We start from the raw sequence: 23275 nt of genomic DNA, 5'->3' as shown, positions 1-23275 counted from the left end.
CCCGTCGCGTAAATCTCAGACCCGCGCGGTTTTCCCAAGCAGCCCAGTGCCCGCAGCGAGATCCCCAGGAAGTCCAAGGGATTTATGCTGCCTGGTGATTTCACCTGCTGGGACTCCACAACCCTTCCTCTGGCCGGCTGGCCCAGCCCTGCTTGGGGCAGTTTGCAGCCCAGCGGGCCCTTGACCACCTTCTGGGATGGGAAAGGGAGGGGTCCACGAATTGCACCCTAGAAACTTAGTAGGGTGCATGGATTTAAAAGCCTGGCGGCCACCCAGGCAGAAAAGAAGGGAGGAGGGCACCTTGCTGACCTTTCATGGTGGCATCTGTGGCTGTCCTGCTGAGAGGGGGCCTTTCCATGGGGACCCTGTGCAATAAGTGTGGTGTTTTGGAATTGAATAATTAGAACGTGTAAAATCTTTAAATTATGTTGCGCTTTAATTAAAAAAAAAAAAGCTTCAAGTTTTTTGCAAATTGAGGTCTAAAATTGAAGGCCTATTTTCCTTCCACTGTGGCATTCTATGAAGAAATGTGCGTGTTTTTAAGAAAAGAGTCAGAAAAGTGAGGGAAACAGAAAACCCAGAGGTGCCCCTGAAGTTTGGTGATGGCCTTAGGAGGTCACTTGTAAATGCTGCTGGCTGTCGGGAGGCAGTCTCTTCCCGTGGCTGATGGGCACAGAGCTCCGCAGGCTTGTCCTTTGCATGGATGTTCTTGTTTGTGGAAATCCAGCTCGGAGCCATCTCCGAATGTGTAAGAATTTCCCAGACTAGACCCCTAGGCAAATCCCGCAGGGCCAGGGACTCCTTCCTGGATTGTATTTGTCTGTTTGACTGAAAAGCAGCAATGCCATATTTTTCTTTAAATCTGGTCTGTCATCCAGGCCTTGGAGTAATATTTCCCATCCCTCTCAATAGGCTTGGGTTCCAGGATTGAATTATAGTCAGTTGTCCATGATTTTACAGATGAGGAAACTGAGACCCAGAGAGGGTGGAGGACGGTCCAAGGGAGAATGGGATATCCTTCCGGGAACCCTGGCTCCGGGGTTTGTAATGAGCCTCCTCCCCAGCATGTGTCCAGTGCCCTCTGTTTCCCGTGTGCTCGGTTTCTATTTCTGTCCCCTGGAGGCTCAGTTGGTAAAGAGTCTGCCTGCAACGCGGAGAACCAGGTTCAATCCCTGGGTCGGGAAGATCTCCTGGAGAAGGAAATGACAGCCCGCTCCAGTATTCTTGCCTGAAGAATTCAATGGACTGAGGAGTCTTGTGGGCTACAGTCCATAGGGTCACAAAGGGTTGGCTGAGTGAGCGGGCACTTGTTTCTATTGTTATTTCATCAGCGTCACCTCAGATCATCAGGCATCAGATCCTAGAGGTTGGGGGCCTCTGCTTTAGTTCCCTCTTTCGTCTTCTATGTAGCTCCAGCCTGCTTCCTCCTCCTCTTCCACCTGGAGAACTACCTGCTGGGCTTCTCTGAATGTGACTAAGAGTCTCCTTCCCTCACTTCCTTTTCTCTGAGCCTCCTCTTTTCTCCTAACTGGGTTTCCCTGATCTCCATTTAGGCACTTTTGCCCCAGGTGGTGCTAGTGGTAAAGAACCTACCTGCCAATGCAGGAATTCGATCCCTGGGTTGGGAAGATCCCCTGGAGGAGAGCATGACAACCCACTCCAGTACCCTTGCCTGGAAAATTCCCCTGGACAGAGGAGCCTGGCGGGCTCTGACAGTCAGACATGATTGAAGCGACTTAGCACAGCACACCGGAGGCCCTTTGAACTGCAGACTCATGTGATTGTTTTGCCTCCTTGGAGTCCCTTGTCACTCCACGTGTATGTTAGGGTCAGCTTGTGTATTGCTTCCTAAAGGCCTCGAGAGGGTAACAGGCAGGAAGGCCAGGGGTCTCCGGACAGAGGGAACAGGCTGCAAGTGTCAAATGTTTTTTTTTCTCTCTCTCTTAAGAGGCGAGAGGAAAAAAACTAGTGTTGCATTTTTTGCCCTTCTGTATACAAATTTAAAAGGAAGTTTCTCTTAAAAATCTGTGTTGCCATGACGACTCCTGGCTCCACCTGAACTTAACTTTTCTCAAACCTTGAGGTAAGCAATGCATTTTTCTTATGGAAATGTTTGTCTTAAGTTATGTTAATGTGCTATGTATTTACCCTAGACTCTGTCTTCAAGTTGGTTCTCCTAAAGGCTCAGAACCGACTTGACAAACCAGTATGTTTTACTCTTACCTTGTTCTCCTAATCTACGTTAATGAAACAATATATTTGCTTAGAAATCTGCCTTTCTTCAAGATTCAGGTCAATCATTTTATGGCCTGGGATGACTCACCTGCTGTCAATGTTATCTCAATGCTTGTTGTGGGTGAGGGGCCTGGTGCCATTCTCTGAGACGTTGCCTTTCTTTAATTAGCAGACTGTTAGTGGCTGTATAACATCTGGCTAAAGACTAGCAGGGGGTACTCTTTCTACCTCCTTCTGATGTCTGTGTCAGCAGCTTTCTCTCTTTTATACTTTAATAAAACTATGACACAAAAGCTCTGAGCGATCAAGCTTCGTCACTGGCCCTGGATTGAATTCTTCTCCTCTGGAGGCCAAGAATCCTGGCATCTTTCATGGTTTAGCAACAACCTTTCAGCCTTTTGTAATTCATATTGAACCTTCATTTCAGATTGAAGATGCATTCCATGGTATTGCCATCTTAAGTCTTTCCATCGCTATGGAATATCTGTACATGTATTTAGGATATTTTCCAGCAATCATGTATAGTTTACAGTGTGCCAGTTTTGTCATCCTCATTACATCTGTGACAAGTTATTTTATTAATGCTGACATTATTGAAAGGGAATTGTTTTTTTAAATTCCTTTTCAGATTGTTATTTGCTAGTGTATACAGATAAAACTGTGCAATCATTCATTTTCATCATTTTGGACAGCTTGATAGTTGTCTTTACTTTCTTTACTTTCTCATAATGTAAGATTACCCTGGTTTATATATTTACTGTCTCACCCCTAGTCTCAGTCATTTCTTCAAAGAACTTCTGTCCTTTTTTTTTTAACATTAAATTATTTTTGACTATGCTGGGTCTTTGTTGCTAGATGTCTAGTTGTAGTGAGCAGAGGCTACCCTCTAGTTGCTGTCCTATGACTTCTCATTGAAGTGCTTTCTCTGGTTGCAGAACTTGGGCTCTGGAGCATGCAAGCTTCAATAGTTGTACGGGAGCTTAGTTGCCCCTGGGCAGGTGGAATCTTCTGGGACCAGGGATTGAACCCGTGTTCCCTGCATTGGTAGGCAGATTCTTTACTGTCGGCCCACCAGGGACATTTCCTGTTCCCTTTGCTTAGAGAATGATATTTAAAACATACATGTAGGAGCTAAATATGCTCAGCTGACAATACATGGAAATATATACATGTATTCCAGCTTACCTTTGGACATATTCAGTTAAAGGTAATTTGTGATGATGTCTCCACCCTGATCCACCATGACATGGATATTGTAACCTTTCCTTTTGTGTATCTGTAACTTCCCATTCCAACGGTAAGATAACTGGCTTCCACCACTTGTCATGTATAGAATTCAGTGCTTGTCCCATGGGGTTACTGAAAAAACTGTCAGACTGTCTTCCAAAGGGGGCTGTGCATGCATCCCACCAGTGTCTTGAGTGTGTTTTTGTCTGATAGTTTACTATCAGTATACCCTCCGTGGCCAGGCATCTATTTCAGTCTTTACCAGTTATGAATGGGCTTGTTTGCTCTAGCCTTCTTGGACAATTTGAGTTCAGATTCTTTGTCAGACATGCATTTTTTAGGAAAACGATTTTATTTATTTTTGGCTGTTGGGTCTTTGTGGGCTTTTCCCTAGTTTTGGTGAGCATGGCACACGGGCTTAGTCACTCCATAGCATGTGGGATCTTCCCGTACCAGGGATCATACCTGCATCTCCAGCACTGGCAGGCAGATTCTTGACCACGGAGCCACCAGGGCATATTTTAGATTCTAGTTTTCCACACATGTATCTGGTGAGAGAGGCCAGGATGAAGAGGCCTGGCAGCTGGGAGTCCTCAGCCACAGTTCTGGCTGTGCTATCAAAAGATCTGGGGCTTTTGGCGAGCGCCTCAACTTTCCTGGGACTGTTTCCTCCCCTCAGAAATGCCCTGCTGTTGGACTGCAGCCACCAAGCTCCTCTGTCCCTGGGATTTCTGAGGCCAGAATACTGGAAGGGGTGCCATTTCCTTCTCCACAAGACAGCATTTTGAAGATATTTTCTCCTGGGTATTGGTTTTGATGAAGGAAGGGGGACTCCTTCCGGGGCTTGAGAGTGGGTTCTTGTCTGACCCTTGGAAGTGAGTTGTCCGAGGCCGGAGCGCTGTCCAAGCGAGAGGCTTGATTGGGAAGGGCTGCCGGGGCGGAGGGCGGGAGGGCGAGGGAAACGGAGAGAACTGCTCTGCCACGCGGCTCACAGTCTCAGGTTTTATGGTCATTGGGTTAGTTTCTGGTTTGTCTCTTGCCCGTCATTCTGAATTGGGATCCTTCCTGGGAGCACACGCGTCCCTCAGCTGAGATGGATTCCAGCGAGGAGGATCCTGGGAGGTTGGTAGGCCCTCTGGGCTGGAGTCCCGCATCTCCTTTTGACCTCTCCAGAGTCCTGGTTGGTGGCAGCTTGTTAGTTCCTGGCTCCGTACCAGGACCTCTTGTTGTAAGACGACTCCTGCAAGTGTTTTCTCTTCTCTGGGGCCTGGCAAGGGCGGGTGGTCAGTGGTTCCCTTAACAGTTTGTCTTTTGGTTCTCTCGAGTAAGGTCCTTCACAGAGTAAGTGTATAAAATTGTAAAAGTCAATGTTTTAAGTAATTTATGTTAATAATTTGGCAAGTTGGCTCTTTTGTTGTGTGTTAGAACTCATCACCAGACCAAAGGTCATGTAGGTCTTTTGTTGTTTTCTAAAATTTTTACAGTTTTTAAAATTGAATTATGGTGTTGTAAAGTTTGTGTTTGTGTTCATTTCATTCCATATTTTTTTAACAGTTATTTATTTTTAGTTGATTGATCGTTGTTTTACAATGTTGGTTTGATTTGTCATACATCAACGTGAATTAACCGTAGGTGTACATAATGTCCCCTCGCTCTTGAATCTCCCTCACACGTCCCACCCATTCCCACCTCTCTAGGTTATTACACAGCCCCAGTTTGAGTTCCCTGAGTCATACAGCAAATTCCCATTGGTTGTCTGTTTACAAATGTTGGTGTTCATGCATCCATGCCGCTCTCTCCATTCATCTCACCCTCTCCCTCTTGTTCCCCACCCTTGTCCGTCGGTCTGTTCTCTGTGTCTGTATCTCCATTGCTGCTCTGTGAACAGATTCGTCCGTACCATCCTTCTCGATTCCATGTCTTTCTCTTTCTGACTGACTTCCCTGTTTAATATGCTCTAGGTCCATCCACTTCGTCAGCACTGACTCAAATGCGTTCCTTTTATGGCTGCGTTCCATATAGGCTCTAATTGTTGCTTAGCCGTGTTTTGAGGAGGGTCGTGAAGCTATTCTGCTCCATTTCAGTTCGTGCTTCCGGTCTGAGTGCTCACAGCAGAGCTGCTTCTGGGTGAGCCCCCTGGGCTCTGTGAGCGCGCGGCTGCCCGCTCTTCTCTGGCGGCCCGCAGGGGGCGCCAAACCCCGCTCTGACCCGCGGGCACAGGACGCTTTGCCTTCAGACTCGGCTCGGTGACCAGCTGGCGGGAGGTTTGTCTCCTCAGGGCCGTCAAGGCTCGGGCTTCTGGATAACGGGGCTGCGTCCAGGCTGAGAGGAGCGGGGTTGCCTCAGTGCCCGCCAGCACGGAGGCGCTGCAAGAGGGAGAAATGAGGATGAAGTAGACGTTTCCTGTGTCCAGCTGAGCGCTGACCGGAGGTCCATCACAGAGAACTCGGGGGGCAAAGAGCTCCATGTGCGAAATGGTGGGTTTTCAGTTAGATTTCTGTTAGATGATCTAGAGGATGACCAGTGCTGTTCTTCAGTGTAGGTGGCCAGTTTTCCTGTCACTGTCTCTCGAGAAGACTGTCCTTTCCTCTTCGCTCGTTCCTGGTTTGATTTTCATGAACTGACCAGTACATGTGGGTTCACTCCTGGGCTCTCTGTTCTTTCCTCGAGTCCGTGTGTCTGTGTTCGTGCCAGTTCCTCACTGTGGTGGTTGCTACAGCTCCGGGAGGTAGTTTGAAGTCGGAGAGGAAGATGCCTCCAGCTGTGTTCTTCTTTCTCAGTCTTTTTGGCTGTTCAAGGTCCTGTTCAATATTAGCAACCTAATATTAGGCATATTTCTATTTCTGTGAAAAATGCCAGTGAATATTATTTTGTGATTGCAGTCAGTGTATTTGTTGATGGCTTTGGCTGGAATGGACACTTTAATTCCTCATTGTTCCAGCGCATGAGCATGGAAGAGTTTTCTGTTTGTGTTTTCTTTGGTTTCTTTATCAGTGCTTTCTAGTTGTCTGACTACTGGTCTTTTATGTCCTTGATTAAGTTTGTTGCTAGATGTTTTACTCTTTTTGATGCAATTATAAGTGGGATTTTCTTAATTTTTGTTTCTGATTGTTATTAGTGTATAGAAATGCAACTGATTTTTGTATACTGATTAGGATTGTAAATTGTAGTATTTTATATGATTGTAAATTGATCTGAAATTATTCAGCTTTACTGAATGTAAACAGGGACAACCCTTAAATGCAGAGATTTCTCTGTTGTAAATGTCCATCACAAAACGGCAATTGCTACATAGTTTCCGGAGATTCCTCTTTTTTTTTTTTCTTTTTTTGATGGACGTGGACTTAAGCAATCCTCACAGCAGAGAGGCATATTTTGAGTGGCATGTTCTACTTACTTTGACATGGATATACCCAAATTTGATTATGCATTCATCTGTTGAAGGATACCCTGATTACTTCAAGCTTTTAACTATTTTGGATAGTGCTGCTGTGCCTAAGTTCATCTTTGTTTGCATTTGGGCATGGATTTTTCAAAGCAGTTTCCTAAATACTGGAAGTACGATTGTTGGATCCCAAGGTGAGGTTTGTTTAGCTTTGGATAAAACTGCCCAACTGTGTTACAAGGTGGCTGTGCGTGTGTCCCACCAGCAGTGAGGGAGCGTTCCTGCTAGTCCTCTGCTGCTGCTGCTGCTAAGTCGCGTCAGTCATGTCTGACTCTGTGCGACCCCATAGATGGCAGCCCACCAGGCTCCTCCGTCCCTGGGATTCTCCAGGCAAGAATGCTGGAGTGGGTTGCCATTTCCTCCTCCAGTGCATGAAAGTGAAAAGTGAAAGTGAAGTCGCTCAGTCGTGTCCGACTCTTCGCGACCCCACGGACTGCAGCCCACCAGGCTCCTCCGTCCATAGGGTTTCCCAGGCAAGAGTACTGGAGTGGGGTGCCATTGCCTTCTCCGCCTGCTATTCCTCAGCCTCCAGCAATTGGTATTGTCATATATTTAGAGTTTAGCAGTCCTAATATGTGTAGTGTGATAGCTCGTGACTTTAATTTGTAATTCCCTAATGGTGTATGATGTTGAGCGTGTTTCTGTTTTGTACTATCTGTATAACTTTTTTTTTGGCTGGGTTCAGATCTTTACTTATTGTTTATAGGGTTGTTCAAGAGGTCTTTGTCTATTTTGTGTCCAAATCCTGTATCAGTTATGAATTTTGCAAATATTTTTCTCCCAGTTTGTGGCTTGTATTTTGATTTTCTGAATGAGGTCTTTCAGAATAGACATCTTTGTTTCTATAAAGTCCACAATATTTTTCTTCTGTGGACTGACAGCTTGTGTGTTAAAACTCAAAGCTCATGATACACAGGCCAAACCCAGGGGCATGTAGATTTTCTATGTTTATGTCCACAGTTTTGACAGTTTCAAAATTTAAATGTCTGTCTGTTAATAAATTTGAGTGAATTTGGTGACTACATTTCATTCTATAGTGCCAAGTTAATTATTCTTTAACTATTTTGGAGAAGTTTTGGATATTGGCAATATTTCGGTTTGAATTTCCATAGTTTAATGGACCTAGTGGAACTGCCCTGAGGGGCGGAGTCTCCACTTAGCTGTGCCTGCGCGAGTGAGGGAGGCTTGATCTGCATTCTCATTGGCTGGCAGGGAGCGAGGAGCCCGCCTCCCTGACCTACTCCCACCGCAAGCGAAATTCCCGCTGTGACTGAGCACCTGGCTGCCTGTGGCTGCTGACAGGAGTCTGGTCTCCTCAGGACCCATTGGAGTTTCAGCTTTGGGACCTTGTGGGGTTCAGTTCAGGCTGAAGGGATTCTGGTCTCCTCAGGACCTGCTCAAGTTTTGGCTTTGGGACATCGTGGGGTTCACTTCAGGCTGACAGGAAATGGGTCTCCTCAGCACCCACTGGGGCTTCAGCTTTGATACATTTTGGGGTTCAATCCAGGGTGATGGGAGTCTGGCCCCTCAGGACCCATTAGGGCTTTGGCTTTGGGACATTGTGGGGTTCAGTTCAGGCTGATGGGAGCCTGGTTTCCTCAGGACCTGCTGGGGCTTCATCTTTGGTACATTGTGGGGTTCAGTTGAGTCTGACAGGAGTCTGGTTTCCTCAGGACCTTCAGGAAGGTGGTGCCGCTGAAGGAAAAGGTGAGGAAAATTGGGAAGAAACTTTCTGTGTGTGGCTGTTGCTGAGGTCTGTCTTCAGAGGACCCAGGACAGTTAGGGCTTGATGTGGAAAGTTGTGGGGTTTTAGTCAGTTTTTGTCTGTGGTATAGAATGGTGTCCAGCGTTGTTCCTTGGTGTGTGGTGTCCGTTTTCCCAGCACGGTTTACTGAGGGGACTCTCCTTTCCTGGATGTGTGTTCTTAGCTCCTTTCTTGTAAATTGATTACCATGAACCTGTAGATTTATTGCTGGGCTCTCTGGTATCTGTGCCTGTTTCTGATACAGTTCCACACGTCTTGTGGTGCCTTTAGGTGCGTAATGTAGATTGAAGTCAGGGATGGAGGTGCTGCCAGCCTGTTCTCCTTTCTCAGGGTCACTTTGGCTCTTCTGGGTCCTTTGTGGTTCCACACGGATGTTAACATTGTTTTTGTTTCTGTGAAAAATGTCAGTGAGATGTTGGTAGTGATTGCATGAATGTGTATGTTACTTTGGTTAGAATGGAGATTTTAGCAGTATTGTCACCCATGAGCATGGGATATCTTTTCATGTCTGTTCAGTTTAATTGAGCCCTGTGTCTTGCAGTTTTTAGCTTGCAGCTCTTTCAAGTCCTTCATTAAATTTCTAGTTTTGGGGGGATGCAATTTTACAGGGGATTATTTTCTTAATTTCTCTTTCTGATAGTTCACTATTAGTGTAGAGAATCACACACGATCTTGCAGTTCTACTGATTTATTTTTTGGCCATGCAACTCAGCATGTTGGATCTTAGTTCCCTGACCAAGGATCAAACCCATATCCCCTGCAGCGGATGTGCAGAATCTTCACCACTGGACTGCCAGGGAAGCCCCTGAATTCACTTTATAGTTCTGCCCGTTGCTTTGGTGTAGTGTTACATGGAAAACTAGAATTCAGACATCTCATAGTTTCAGTTCCATCAGGGCCATCCACAGTACCCAAGGCATGGTGGCTACTCTTCCTACGGTGACCTTTAATACCATGTGGACTACTACAAGGCAGTTAGCATCACTACTTTAGTTGAATTTGGTCTGGTTAAGTCTTGGACTCTATTGCAATGTTTGATGCCATCTCTGATTTTCTGGCCAAGTGACTTACATGGTTGTAGTGAAAAGTAATTTACTTTCTAGTAAAATTTCAAAAGTGTCAAGTTTAAATAGTGGTACAAAGTTTTCTATATTCACACCGAAAAATGCAATGTGTTTTACCCAAAACAGGGTCACTTTCCCAGGGAACCAGCCCATAACCCCAAAATGGGGGATAGTTACGGTGTCCACATTACAATCCTATCCATAGGACCACTTCAACTTGCATCAGCTGCCCAAACTTTGCGCAAATGTCTTTCTCCATTCGAATGCAGTTCTCTTTTTCTGGGACCACCACTGGGGCTTTCCCTCATGTTAAAAACTTCCGTGGATTTAAAGTGACAAGATGACTATGATCTGCATGGCTTTTTCTGTGTGGCGTCTTTCACTGAGGATGTTTTCAGTGCTTTTTCCATGTTGTAACCTGTATCATTTTTAATTGTGATTACAAACATATAATATTTATCATCTGAGTCATTTTAAGCATGCACTTCTATAACATTAACTGCACTCACGTTGTAAAAATATCCTCACCATTTATCTCCAGAATCTTTTCCTTTTCCTGAAGTGACACTGTAACCATTAAAAAATCACCACCCTCAATCCCTGGCTACCTTACTCTACTTGGAATTTGTCCTATATGGATATCTCGTACTGGTGGAATCATAGAACATCTTTCCTTTTGTGTCAGCCTTGTTTCAACTTCACATGATGACTTGAAGGTTCATTCACATTAGAGCATGTGTGAGAGTTGTCTTGTTTTTAAAGGTTGAATCATGTTCCATTGTGTATATACTACACTGTGCTTATCCATTCATCTGTGGAACACTCGTGTTGCTTCCACCTTTTGGCTACAGTGACTAATGCTTCTATGAATATGGGATACGATATCTGTTCCAGTTCTTGGTTTTAAATATTATGGGTGTATTCCCTGGACCGGGATTGATGGATTCTATGTTAACTCTGTGTTTGTTTTTGAGGAGCCCCCTACTGTTTTCTGCAGCTGTGGCTCTGTTATACTATATTCCTTTATATGGCAGAGGAATGCATCTATGGATGGAGCTACCTTATTGTGCTTATTCATTCACCTGTTGGTGGACATTTTCATTGTTTTTACCTTGGGCTGTTGAGAACAGTGCTGCTATGAATATTGGTGTACAACTTTATATTTGAACACCTGTTTTAAATTCTTTGTTTGTACGTCTAGGAGTGGAGCTTCCAAAACGTGATAATTACATTTCTATATTTTTGAGAAAATGCTGACGTTTTACACACATTGATTGCACCATTTTACATCTCCACAAGTAAAGTTGGAGTTCCAATTTCTGTACATTTTTGCCAACCTTTGTTATTTGTCTTTATTGTCAGTTTTCCCCATGTCCGTCCTGTGTGCCTTATTACGGAGGAAGTCATGATGCAGGGCCCGCACTTGAGGAGAGGGGAGTTAGCTTCACATACTTGATGGACAGCTGAGTGTCAGTATCAATTGTTAGAATCTTTCTGCATAGAGATTTTTATTCAACACTACTCATAAAACCTATGTAACTTTTTTTTAAAACCAGTTTGGACACATGAAAATTATTTTAAACTTTTGGTTATAATCCAGCATTACGTTATTAGACTGCTTAGTTTATTCTTGCTTTGGCTGTTGAGAGCTTTTTTCATGCTCTCCTGTTTTTATTTTACATAATTCAGCTTTCATGGGATTTTTTGGTACTTCTTTCTCATACTTTAAGATGATCTTGCTTTACATATTTACTGTCTCAGTCCTAGTGTCAGCCACATATTTAAAGAACCCTTATTCCTTTTTATTAGAGAATGGTAATAAAAACTTGCATGTGGGAACTTACTATTCTCAGCAGACAACGCATGAAAATACATATGCATGTATCCCAGACTATGCATACACACAATTATGAAGATTTTCACAGGGAGCTATGTGTTTTTGTATTAGGCTAAAGATAGTTTATAATTATGTCTCCAACCTGACCTGTTATGACACAGGTATTGTAACCTTCTCCCTTTGTCCGCCTGTAACTTCCCACTCCAGGGGTAAGAAACCCGGCTCCCACTACTTGTCATTTATCAAATCCAGTGCCTGTTCCGTTAGATGACTGATACAGTAGTTCCAGTCCTGTTAGCTACACGCTCCCATAGGAAAGAACTTACAGAGTCCATTGTTTGTGCATGGTACACTTTGCCTTTGCCTGCAGATCCCATTCATTTCCCACAGTGAACTTAGGTCAGCTCATTTTGTCCTACCACTAAGAGTGGATTTTTTCTTTTTCTTCTTTTTTTAAAAAAATCTCTTGGCTGTGCTATATGGCATGTGGGATTTTAGGTCCCTGACCAGGAATTGAACCCACCTTTCCTGAATTGGCAATGTGGAGTCTTAACCACTGGACCACCAGGGAAGTCCTGAAGTTTTTCGTACATTTCTCAATCAGTCAGTTAAATTCTGCATTCCAGTCTTTGACACTCCCATACCATAAATAAATAAATTTGAATAGGTAATAATTTACTTGTTGGGTTCTAAAAACAAAAATATATGTGCTTAGACAAATGCATAGTGGCAGGTGTTTATCACTACAATACCATATAAAATATTTCAACCACATATTCCATAAACTGTTTATCATGTCTGTTTTGCCTTTTCTAGAATGTCTGATAAGTTTGTACAGTGTGTAGCACTTGAGGCTGGATTTCTTCGCTTAGTAATGTGTTAGATTCATGCTTTTTTTAATAAATGGGTTGGTGGTTCATTCCTTTGTATCTCTGAATACTATTGTATTGCATTATATGAGAGGAAAGATAATTTTCTCTCTACCCTTCGATGTTCTTCATTGAGATCCTCATAATGAAAGGAAGATGAACTGGAGAAAAACAGTCAGAGGTTTAATATATGCCATGCATTCGTATATGCTTGAAAGATACCTGGGAAAACTGAATCACTTCCTGAAATGGTGCAAGTTCAGTTCAGTTCAATCACTCAGTCGAGACCAACTGTTTACAACCCGATGGACTGCAGCACACCAGGCTTCCCTGTCCATCACCAACCCCTAGAGCTGGCTCAAACTAATGTCCATCGAGTCAGTGATGCCATCCAACCATCTCATCCTCTGTCGTCCCCTTCTCCTGCCTTCAATCTTTCCCAGCATCAGGGTTTTTTCAAATGAGTCAGTTCTTCGCATCAGGTGGCTAATGTGTTGGAGTTTCAGCTTTAGCATCTGTCCTTCCAATGAATACTCAGGGCTGATGTCCTTTTGGATGGACTGGTTGGCCCTCCTTGCAGTCCAAGGGACTCTCAAGAGTCTTCTCCAACACCACAGTTCAAAAGAATCAATTCTTCAGTGCTCAGCTTTCTTCATAGTCCAACTCTCACATCCATACATGAATACTGGAAAAACCATAGCTTTGACTAGATGGACCTTGGTCAGCAAAGTAATGTCTCTGCTTTTTAATATGCTGTCTAGCTTGGTCATAACTTTTCTTCCAAGGAGCAAGTGTCTTTGAATTTCATGGCTGCAGTCACCACCTGCAGTGATTTTGGAGCCCCCCCCAAAATAAAGTCTCTCACTGTTTCAATTGTTTCCCCATCTATTTGCCATGAAGTGATGGGACCAGATGACATGATCTTAGTTTTTTGAATGTTGAGTTTTAAGCCAACTTTTTCACTCTCCTCTCTCACTTTCATCAAGAGACTCTTTAGTTCCTCTTCACTTTCTGCCATAAGGGTGGTGTCATCTGTATATCTGAGGTTATTGATATTTCTCCCAGCAATCTTGATTCCAGCTTGTCTTTCATCCAGCCCAGCGTTTCCCATGATGTACCCTGCATATAAGTTAAATAAACAGGGTAGCAGTATACAGCCTTGACGTGCTCCTTTCCCAATTTGGAACCAATCCCTTGTGCCTTGTCCGATTCTAACTGTTGCTTCTTGACCTCCATACAGATTTCTCAGGAGGCAGGTCAGGTGGTCTGGTATTCCCGTCTCTTTAAGAATTTTCCACAGTTGTGATCTACACAGTCAAAGGCTTTGAAATAATCAATAAAGCAGAAGTAGATGTTTTTCTGGAATTCTGTTATTTTTTCTATGATCCAGCATATGTTGGCAATTAGGTCTCTGGTTCCTCTTAATTTTCTAAATTCAGCTTGAACATCTGGACGTTCATGGTTCACGTACTGTTTAAGCCTGGCTTAGAGAATTTTGAGCATTACTTTGCTAGTGTGTGAGATGAGTGCAATTGTGTGGTAGTTTGAGCATTCTTTGGCATTGCCCTTCTTTGGGATTGGAATGAAAACTGACCTTTTCTAGTCCTGTGGCCACTGCTGAGTTTTCCAAATTTTCTGGCATATAGAATGCAGCACTTTCACAGCATCATCTTTTAGGATTTGAAATAGCTCAGCTGGAATTCCATCACCTCCAGTAGCTTTGTTTGTAGTTGTGCTTCCTAAGACCCCATTGACTTCGCATTCCAGGATATCAGGCTCTAGGTGAGTGATCACACCATTGTGATTATCTGGGTCATGAAGATCTTTTTTTGTATAGTTCTGTGTATTCTTGCCACCTCTTCTTAATATCTTCTGCTTCTGTTAGGTCCATACCATTTCTGTCCTTTGTTGTGCCCATCTTTGCACGAAATGTTCCCTTGGTATCTCTTATTTTCTTGAAGAGACTCTAGTCTTTCCCATTCTATTATCTTCTTCTATTTCTTTGCATTGATCACTGAGGAAGGCTTTCTTATCTTTCCTTGCTATTCTTTGGAACTCTGCATTCAAACGGGTATATCTTTCCTTTCTCCTTTGCCTTTAGCGTCTCTGCTTTCCTCAGCTATTTGTAAGACCTCCTCAGACAACCATTTTGCCTTTTTCCATTTCTTCTTCTCGGGGGTGGTCTTGATCATTGCCTACTGTACAACGTCTTGAACCTCCATTCATAGTTCTTCAGGCACTCTGTCTGTCAGATCTAATGCCTTAAATCTATTTGTCACTTCCACTGGATAATCATAAGGGATTTGATGTACGTCATGCCTGAACGGTCTAGTGATTTTCCCTACTTTCTTCAATTTAAGTCTGAATTTTGCAATAAGGAGTTCATGATCTGGGCTCCAGTCAGCTCCCGGTCTTGTTTTTGCTGACTGTATAGAGCTTCTCCATCTTTGGCTGCAAAGAATATAATCAATCTGATTTCGGTGTTGACCATCTGGAGATGTCCATGTGTAGAGTCTTCTCTTGTGTTGTTGGAAGAGGGTGTTTGCTATTACCAGTGCCTTCTCTTGGCAAAACTGTTAGTCTTTGCCCTGCTTCATTTTGTACTCCAAGGCCAAGTTTGCCTGTTACTCCTGGTATCTCTTGACTTTTGCATTCCAAGACTGGTCCAAGAAATGGTCTAAGATTTTACCTTAAACACTATCATCAAGTAAGAATGAAAGGAGGAGATTAGGGAATGGAAGAAGCCATTTAAGGGAACTTATTAGGTGAATCACAGTAAATAAGGGTGTGGTGGTTTTGCAGATTAACATCCAGCTTAGACAAGCTTTTCTTGATATTTAGTCATCATCCAATTCCTGTCCCAGAGAGGGACACACCCTTACAGATGACATATCCTTAGCAAATGTAAATCTGCTTCATAAAATGGCATTTCTACTTGGTTTTCCAAGATTCTCCTGGTGCTGCTGTTTTTTAACATTAATCAGCCCCAAAATAACCCTTTTGTCAAATGCGCATATTTTGGGTGTGCTGTACTGTGCTCCCCTTGACATGTCTGTGTCCTGATTTATTTATGAATGCGTCTGTGGAAGGACGGCCTGATATCTAAGTTTTTAACTATTATGATTAGAGCTCTCGTGCATCACTTGATGCTAGTTTTTATTTCAGTTTTGCAAAGCAGTTGTCTAAATACAAGAGATTCACCTCTTGGATCCTGAGGTGAAGACTGTTTAGATTTGGAGAAAAGTGCCAAACTGCCTTCCAAAGTTGACTGTACATGCATTCCACCAGCATCTTGAGTGTACTTTTGTATGCTTATTTACTATATATCTTCTTTGGCCAGGTGTGTATTTCAATCTTCACCAAATTTTAAAGAGGTCATTTGGTATGATTTGAGTCAGATCCTTTTTCAGCTATGTGTTTTGGAAATGGCACTAGTGGTAAAGAACCCACTTGCAAATACAGGAGACATGGGAGATGTGGGTTTGACCCCTTGGCTGGGAGGATCCCCCGGAGGAAGGTATCACTCCAGCATTCTTGCCTGGAGAGCCCCATGGACAGAGGAGCCTGGCAGGTTACAGTCCATAGGGTCACAGAGTCAGACACGACTGAAGTAACTGAGCGTACATACAGGGTGTGCTCCGTCTGTTGGTTTTCTCAATAAGGTTTCCATAGAGTAAAAATTTTTAATTTTGTAAAGTCCACATTATTTTGTCTTTTGTTGATAGACTTTTATTAAAAGTTATTTTTTGTTTTATTTTTATTTTTGGCTGCACTGGGTCTTTGTTGTGCCTGGGCCTTTTCTAGTTGTGGTCGTGGGGCTGCTCCTAGTTACAGCATGTGGGCTTCCCTTGGAAGTGGCCTCTCTTGCTGTGGAGCACAGGCTTCTAGGCTCTTGGGCTCAGTAGAAAATATTTTAAAAATATTTTTTCCTGATGCATGAGTATAGGATATTTTTCTTTTCTGTTTTCAATTTCTTTATCAATGCCCTATAGTTTTCTGATTATAGGTCTTTTATGTCTTTGGTTAAATTTATTCCTAGATAGTTTTTTTTTTTTCTTGAATTGTGAATGGGATTGTTTTCTTATTCTTTTTGATGGTTTGTTATTCATGTATAAAAACAAAATTGATTTGTGTGTATTCCACTTTTTTTTGCTGAATTTATCTTTTAATATTTTTTTTTGAAATAATGTAAAAGATTGTGAAGCTAAAATCTCACTGTTTCTCCTGCAATCCAGATCATCCACAGGACCCATGACTTAGTGGCTACTAACACCCTTTTCCCACGATGCCTCTTAATACTAATACCATATGGACTCCTACAAGGGAAATAAGTGTCACAACTTCGGTTGAACTTGGTCTGGTAAGTCTTGGCCTCTATAACAAAGTCTGATGCCTGTCTTGCCTGAGTTCTTGAATGGTATTGTCATGGTTGTTTTGAAAAATAATTCACTTTCCACTAATTTAAAATGTACAGAAAGCTTTTAATAATGGCAAAAAGTACTCATATTTGCAAATTCACACAAAATGTTCAGTGTGTTTTACCCAAAACGGTGACACTCTCCTGAGGAGCCAGCACCTAGACCCCCATGAGGAAAGCATGAATTCTGTGTTATGGTTTAATACACAGGCCCGCTTCCACTATCACCTGCTGCCCCAACTGTGTGAAGATACCTTTTTCCATCCTGATCCAGTTTTCTTATCCGGGAACCATTACTGAGTTTTCCCCTCATTTGGACAGCCTTGATGGATTTAAAGCAGGTAAGATGAATATGGGATCTGGGTAGCCTTTTATGGTATGGCTTTTCTCACTAAGGACGTTTTTAATATTCATTTATGTTGTAACAGTTATGAACACTACACTTTTTTCTCATTGTCATTAAAAATACAAAATGTGGCATTAACCATTTAATTCATTTTAAGTATGCAGTTTTGTGATGTTAATTACTTTCACATGGTTGCACAAATAAGTTAAATAATGTGTGTACCTCATGTGTGCATGGGAGATACTCATATATATATATATATATATGAAGTGAAGTGAAGTTGCTTAGTCATGTCTGACTCTTTGCGACCCCATGGACTGTATATATACACACACACACACACACACACACCACAGCCACACACACACATCTTTATCCATTCATCAGTTGTTGGACAGGTAGGTTGCTTTCACATCTTTGCTGTTGTGAATAGTGCTGCAACGAACATAGTGGTGAATGTATCTTTTCGAATTATAGCTTTGTCTGGATATATGCCCAGGAATGGGATTGCTAATTCATATGGCAACTTTTTAGTTTTTTGAGGATCCTCCATACTGTTTTCCACAGGGGCTGCATCAGTTCCCACCAACAGTAGGAGATTTCATTTTCTCCACCCCCTCACCAGCACTTGTTATTTGTAGACATTTTATCGATGCCATTCTGATGACTATGAGGTGATACCTCATTGTGGTTTTGATTTGCATTGCTTTAATAATTAGCACTGTGAAGTGTCTTTTTATGTGCCTGTTGATCATCTGTATGTCTTCTTTGGAGAAATGTCTATTTAGACCTGCCCATTTAAAAATTTATTTTTGAGATGCATGTGCTGTTTGTGTATTTTGGAAATTAGACCTTTTTGGTGGCATCATTTGCAAATATTTTCCCCCAACAATTAGTACAGGTGCTGGGACAACCAGATCCCACATGCAAAAGAACAAAGTTGGACCCCTACTTCCCTCACTATAGAAAATCAACTCAAAATGGATCAAAGGCCTAGATGTAAGAACCAAAATTATACACCTCATAGAAGAAAACATGAGAGAAAGACTTCACGACTTTGGATTTGGCCATGATTTCTTAGATCTGCTACCAAAACCACAAACAACAAAAGACAAAAGAGATGAATTAGACTTCTCAAAACAAAAGCTATGCACAAAAGGAGTAAGAAAAAGATCCACCATCCAAAATGGCACAAGATGTTTGCAGATCATGCACCTAATAAAGGTCTGTAGCCTACAAGCCGAGACCCCGCTGGCCCAGGGGGTGCCTGTGGGGCCCCTCCCGTCCCAGGTGATAAGGGGGTTTCAGGCCCACAACACCCTTGGGCTGGACACTGGTCATCCTCAGCACCCTCAAGGAGTGAGTGCTGGAAGGTTTTGAGCACAGTTCCTTCTTATCACTGCCCTCAAAGACTGGAGGCTTCAACATGTCTCCAGAAGAACACAAAATCTTTGCAAATCTTTGAGAACCAAGGGATCATCCTTCACTTTCTTGAAAAGTACATCTTACTTCATAGCAGTGACCTTTTCCAATGTGGCTCCCATGGTGTTCTCCCAGCTTCTTCATTTCTCTGAAAGTGGCCAGGGCAGTTTGGGTGTCTCCAGTCCCCACACCAGGTGACAAGGCCAAGGGGCCAGGTCCTGGTGGTCCTTACTTTCACTGATCCTAACTCAGACTCACAGGTTGAGATTGAACATGGATGCCCCTGCTTCTCCATCAAGAATTCTCATCTCCTCACCTTCTCTTTTCCTCTGCTTTTCAGTTGCAGATCTACCTGACATCGCCACTCACAATTCCTGAAGAGCCCAGAGATTTCTCCTGAAGGAAAGTTTCTGAAAGATTCAGAGGGATAAATAAAGAATGCAGATGATTCCTACCTTGCGCTGATGCCTAGAGGGTGAAGGAGAGTGAATGTTTTCTCATGAGAATTGTAAAATTCTCCAAATAATAGATCATTGAGGGCATTCTTTGTCTTTCTGCTCATTCTAATAATGTTGTTCCTGAATTTTAATTCAGTAAAAATTTATCATATAAATATGCCAAGGGGGAGATCCATTTAAAAATGTTACTGAAGTAACTCCAAGGGTTTTACAACAAATAGGGGCACAGAACCTGAGGTCAGACACTGGCTGAGAGATTCCCACCCTGAGCCACTGTCCCTTGGAGGGTGGAATGGCCATGACCATCCTCCGGTAGGTAAGCCTCCTCAGGCACATCCTATGTGGGACCAACCACACCGCAGAATCTTAGATTGGCCAATGGCAGGCAGCTGGCAAGAGATGAGGAAAACAGAAAAGAGCCCAGCAGCCTGGGACATCTCCTGGGCAAAGACTTAGTAAGGGTCAGCATCAGGCCGTTAGTTAGAGCCAGCATCAGGGCCTTAGAGACAGTGTCAGGACCTCAGAGATAACTTGATGGCCTTAGCAAGAGTCAGTTAAGGCTGTTCATTAGGGACACTTCAGAGACTTTATTAGGGACATACTCAGGGCCTTGGTTATGGGCAGATTCGGAGGGATATTTAGTGACAGCATAGACTATAAGGGACAGCATCAAGGCCTAAGCTACGGACAGTGTCAAGGCTTCAGGTAAGGTTGTTCCTTAGCGATATCTCAGGGCTTTCAATAGGACCAGCGTCAGGGCTGTAGTTAGAACCAGTGTCAGGGCATTAGTTAGTGACAAAATCAGGGTGTTACTTAGGGAAAAAGTCAGGTCATTATTATTGACAGTGTCAGGGCCTTTGTGAGGCGGAGGTTCTTAACCTTACTAAGGAACAGGATCAGAGAAATAGGACCATTGTCAAGTCATGAGTTAGGGCCACAATTAGGGTGTTATATAGGGAAAGAGTTAGGTTATTAATGACAGTGTCTGGGCCTTAGGTAGAGTCCTCATCAAGACCTTAGTTAGGAAGAGCTTCAGTTCAGTTCAGTTGCTCAGTCGTGTCCAACACTTTGTGACCCCATGGACTGCAGCAGGCCAGGCTTCCCTGTCCATCACCAACTCCCAGAGCTGGCTCAAATTCATGTCCGAGTCAGTGATGCCATCCAGCCATCTCATCCTCTATCATCCCCTTCTCCTGCCTTCAATCTTTCCCAGAATCAGGGTCTTTTCCAATAAGTCAGTTCTTTCCAACAGGTGGCCAAAGTATTGGAGCTTCAGCTTCAGCATCTGTCCTTCCAATCAGGACTGATTTCCTTTAGGATGGACTCGTTGGATCTCCTTGCAGTCCAAGGGACTCTCAAGAGTCTTCTCCAACACCACAGTTCAAAAGCATCAATTTTTCAGTGCTCAGTTTTCTTTATAGTCCAACTCTCACATCCATACATGATTACTGGAAAAACCATAGTTTTGACTAGATGGACCTTGGTCAGCAAAGTAATGTCTCTGCTTTTTAACATGCTGTCTAGTTTGGTCATAGCTTTTCTTCCAAGGAGCAAGCGTCTTTGAATTTCATGGCTGCAGTCACCATCTGCAGTGATTTTGGAGCCCAAGAAAAGAAAGTCTCTCACTGTTTCAATTGTTTCCCCATCTATTTGCCATGAAGTGATGGGACCAGATGCCATGATCTTATTTTTCTGAATGTTGAGTTTTAAGCCAACTTTTTCACTCTCCTCTTTCACATTCATCAAGAGGCTCTTTAGTTCTTGTTTGCTTTCTGCTATAAGGCTGGTGTTGTTGTGTATCTGAGGTTATTGTTACTTCTTCTGGCAATCTTGATTCCAGCTTGTTCTTCATCCAGCCTGGCATTTCCCATGATGTACTCTGCATAGAAGTTAAATAAGCCAGGTGATGATATACAGCCTTAACATATTCCTTTCCTGATTTGGAACCAGTCTGTTGTTCCATGTCCAGTTCTAACTGTTGATTCTTGACCTGCTTACAGATTTCTCAGGAGGCAGGTCACGTGGTCTGGTATTCCCATCTGTTTAAGAATTTTCCAGTTTGTTGTGATCCGCACAGTCAAAGACTTTGGTGTAGTCAATAAAGCAGAAGTCGATATTTTTCTGGAACTCTCTTGCTTTTTTGATGATCCAATAGATGTTGGCAATTTGACCTCTGGTTCCCTACCTTTTCCAAATTCCGCTTGAACATCTGGACATTCATGGTTCACGTACTGTTGAAGCCTGGCTTAGAGAATTTTGAGCATTACTTTGCTAGCATGTGAGATGAGTGCAATTGTGATAGAATTCCAGTTGAGCTATTTCAAATCCTAAAAGATGATGCTGTGAAAGTGCTACACTCAATTTGTCAGCAAATTTGGAAAACTCAACAGTGGCCACAGGACTGGAAAATGTCAGTTTTTCATTCCAATCACAGAGAAAGGCAATGCCAAAGAATGCTGAAACTACCGCAAAGAGTCGGACAGGACTGAGCAACTGATCTGAACTTGAACATTCTTTGGCATTTCCTAGTCCTGTGGTCACTGCTGACCTGAATGTCTAGTGGTTTTCCCTACTTTCTTAAATTTAAGTCTGAATTTGGTAATAAGGAGTTGATGATCTGAGCCACAGTTTTACGGCTCAGTTTATGATCTGAGCTCCCAGTCTTGTTTTGCTGACTGTATAGTGCTTCTCCATCTTTGGCTGCAAAGGATATAATCAATCTGATTTCAGTATTAACCATAGAGTCTTCTCTTGTGTTGTTGGAAGAGGGTGTTTGCTATGACCAGTGTGTTGTCTTGGCAAAACTCTGTTGGCAGGGCAAAGGATAACAGGAAGAGCATCAGAGACTCAGATGCAGCAGCAGGACATGAGTTAGGGCCAGCAACAGGGCCTTACTTAGGGACCTTGTTAGGACCTCAGAGATAACTTCATGGCCTGAGTAAGAGATAGTTCAGGCTGTTAGTTAGATGCACTTCAGTGACTTTCTTAGGGACATAGTCAGGGCCTTAGTAATAGGATCAGGGTGTTATTTTGTGACAGCTTAGGCTATAAGGGGCAGTATCATGGCCTCAATTAGGGGCAGTGTCAGAGTTAGGGACAGGCTTAGGGCCTTCATAAAGTATAGTTCGGGCCTTAGCTAGGGACAGTGTCTGGGGCTTAAAGACAGTTTCAAGGCTTCAGTTAGAGAGAACTTGAGGGCCTTAAAGAAGTTCAGGCTGTTAGTTAGCAGCACCTCAGGACCTTAATAGGGCTAGCGTCAGGTTCATAGTTGTGACCAGTGTCAGGGTGTTAGTTAGGGACAGCATCAGAGACCTACTTCAGTACACATTCAGGGCCTTAGTTAAGGACAGGATCATGGCAAAAGTAGGGATATTGAAGGCTATTAGGGACACCATCAGGGCATTAGGATGAGTCTGAGGGTGTTATTTAGAGGCAAAATGAGGATGTTAGTTAGGGAAAGAGTCAGAAGATTGGTTACAGACAGTACCAGCCCCTCAGGTAGAGACTTCTTCAAGGCCCTATTGCCTTGAAGTGAGGGAGAGCATCAGGCCGTCACTTAAATACAGAGTTAAGGGCTTAATTAGGGAGCGTGTCAGGGCCTCAGAGAAAACTGAAGATCTTAGTAAAAGACACTTTAGACCATTTGTCCCAGGGATATTGTCAGGGTGCTTGTTACAACCAGCATCAGGGCCTTAGTTAGGGGGAGAGTTCAGAGGACAGTTTGGGAAAGCTCAGGCCATCGGGGACAGCTCAGGGCCATAGTTAGTGTAGGTCCAGGGCCTGGTAGTGAAATCGAGCAGGACCCTGTGGGGCTCCTGGGCCCAGAAGCCTTTCCCATGTCCCCTGTTTCTTTGTTGGGAATAGACTCCCGGCTCCATGACCTACCCTGAGCTCCAAAGGGCAGACTGGAAGAGGTGCTAATCAGGGGAGGGAGGGGATGCAGAGAAAAGCAAAGAGCACTCAAGAAAGCATATTTTGTCTTGGGTCAGGGTCCTGTTTCTGTCAAAAGGGATACACATAAAAATATCTCTAAACTTTTTACCCAACTAAACATCCTCTCAGGACAGAGAGGCCTGGCGTGCTGCAATTCATGGTGTCGCAAAGAGTCAGACATGACTGAGCGACTGAACTGAACTGAAACATCCTCTCCAGCAAAATGGAAAATTGTAGCATTCTTCATTCCAGAGAAG

General features: G+C 43.3%; 1 long non-coding RNA gene across 3 annotated transcripts in view; it reads left to right on the top strand.

Moving 5' to 3' along the window:
* Positions 1-19169, top strand: part of LOC145518601 (uncharacterized) — a 54795-nt gene extending 35626 nt beyond the window's left edge. For 2 of the 3 annotated variants that reach the window (XR_014063021.1, XR_014063020.1), the window contains 3 exons: positions 16678-16802; positions 17070-17200; positions 18968-19169. This is a non-coding gene — a long non-coding RNA (uncharacterized LOC145518601). Of the gene's footprint in view, positions 1-5570; positions 5940-16677; positions 16803-17069; positions 17201-18967 lie in introns of those variants that run through there. The other variant, XR_014063022.1, reaches the window with a different exon arrangement.
* The last annotated feature ends 4106 nt before the right edge of the window (positions 19170-23275 follow it).

The sequence above is a fragment of the Giraffa tippelskirchi genome, chromosome 8 (assembly GCF_054371585.1).
Source record: "Giraffa tippelskirchi isolate mGirTip1 chromosome 8, T2T-mGirTip1v1.2.pri, whole genome shotgun sequence".
Classification (NCBI taxonomy): Eukaryota; Metazoa; Chordata; class Mammalia; order Artiodactyla; family Giraffidae; genus Giraffa; species Giraffa tippelskirchi.
This window is presented reverse-complemented; position numbering and strand designations above follow the sequence as displayed.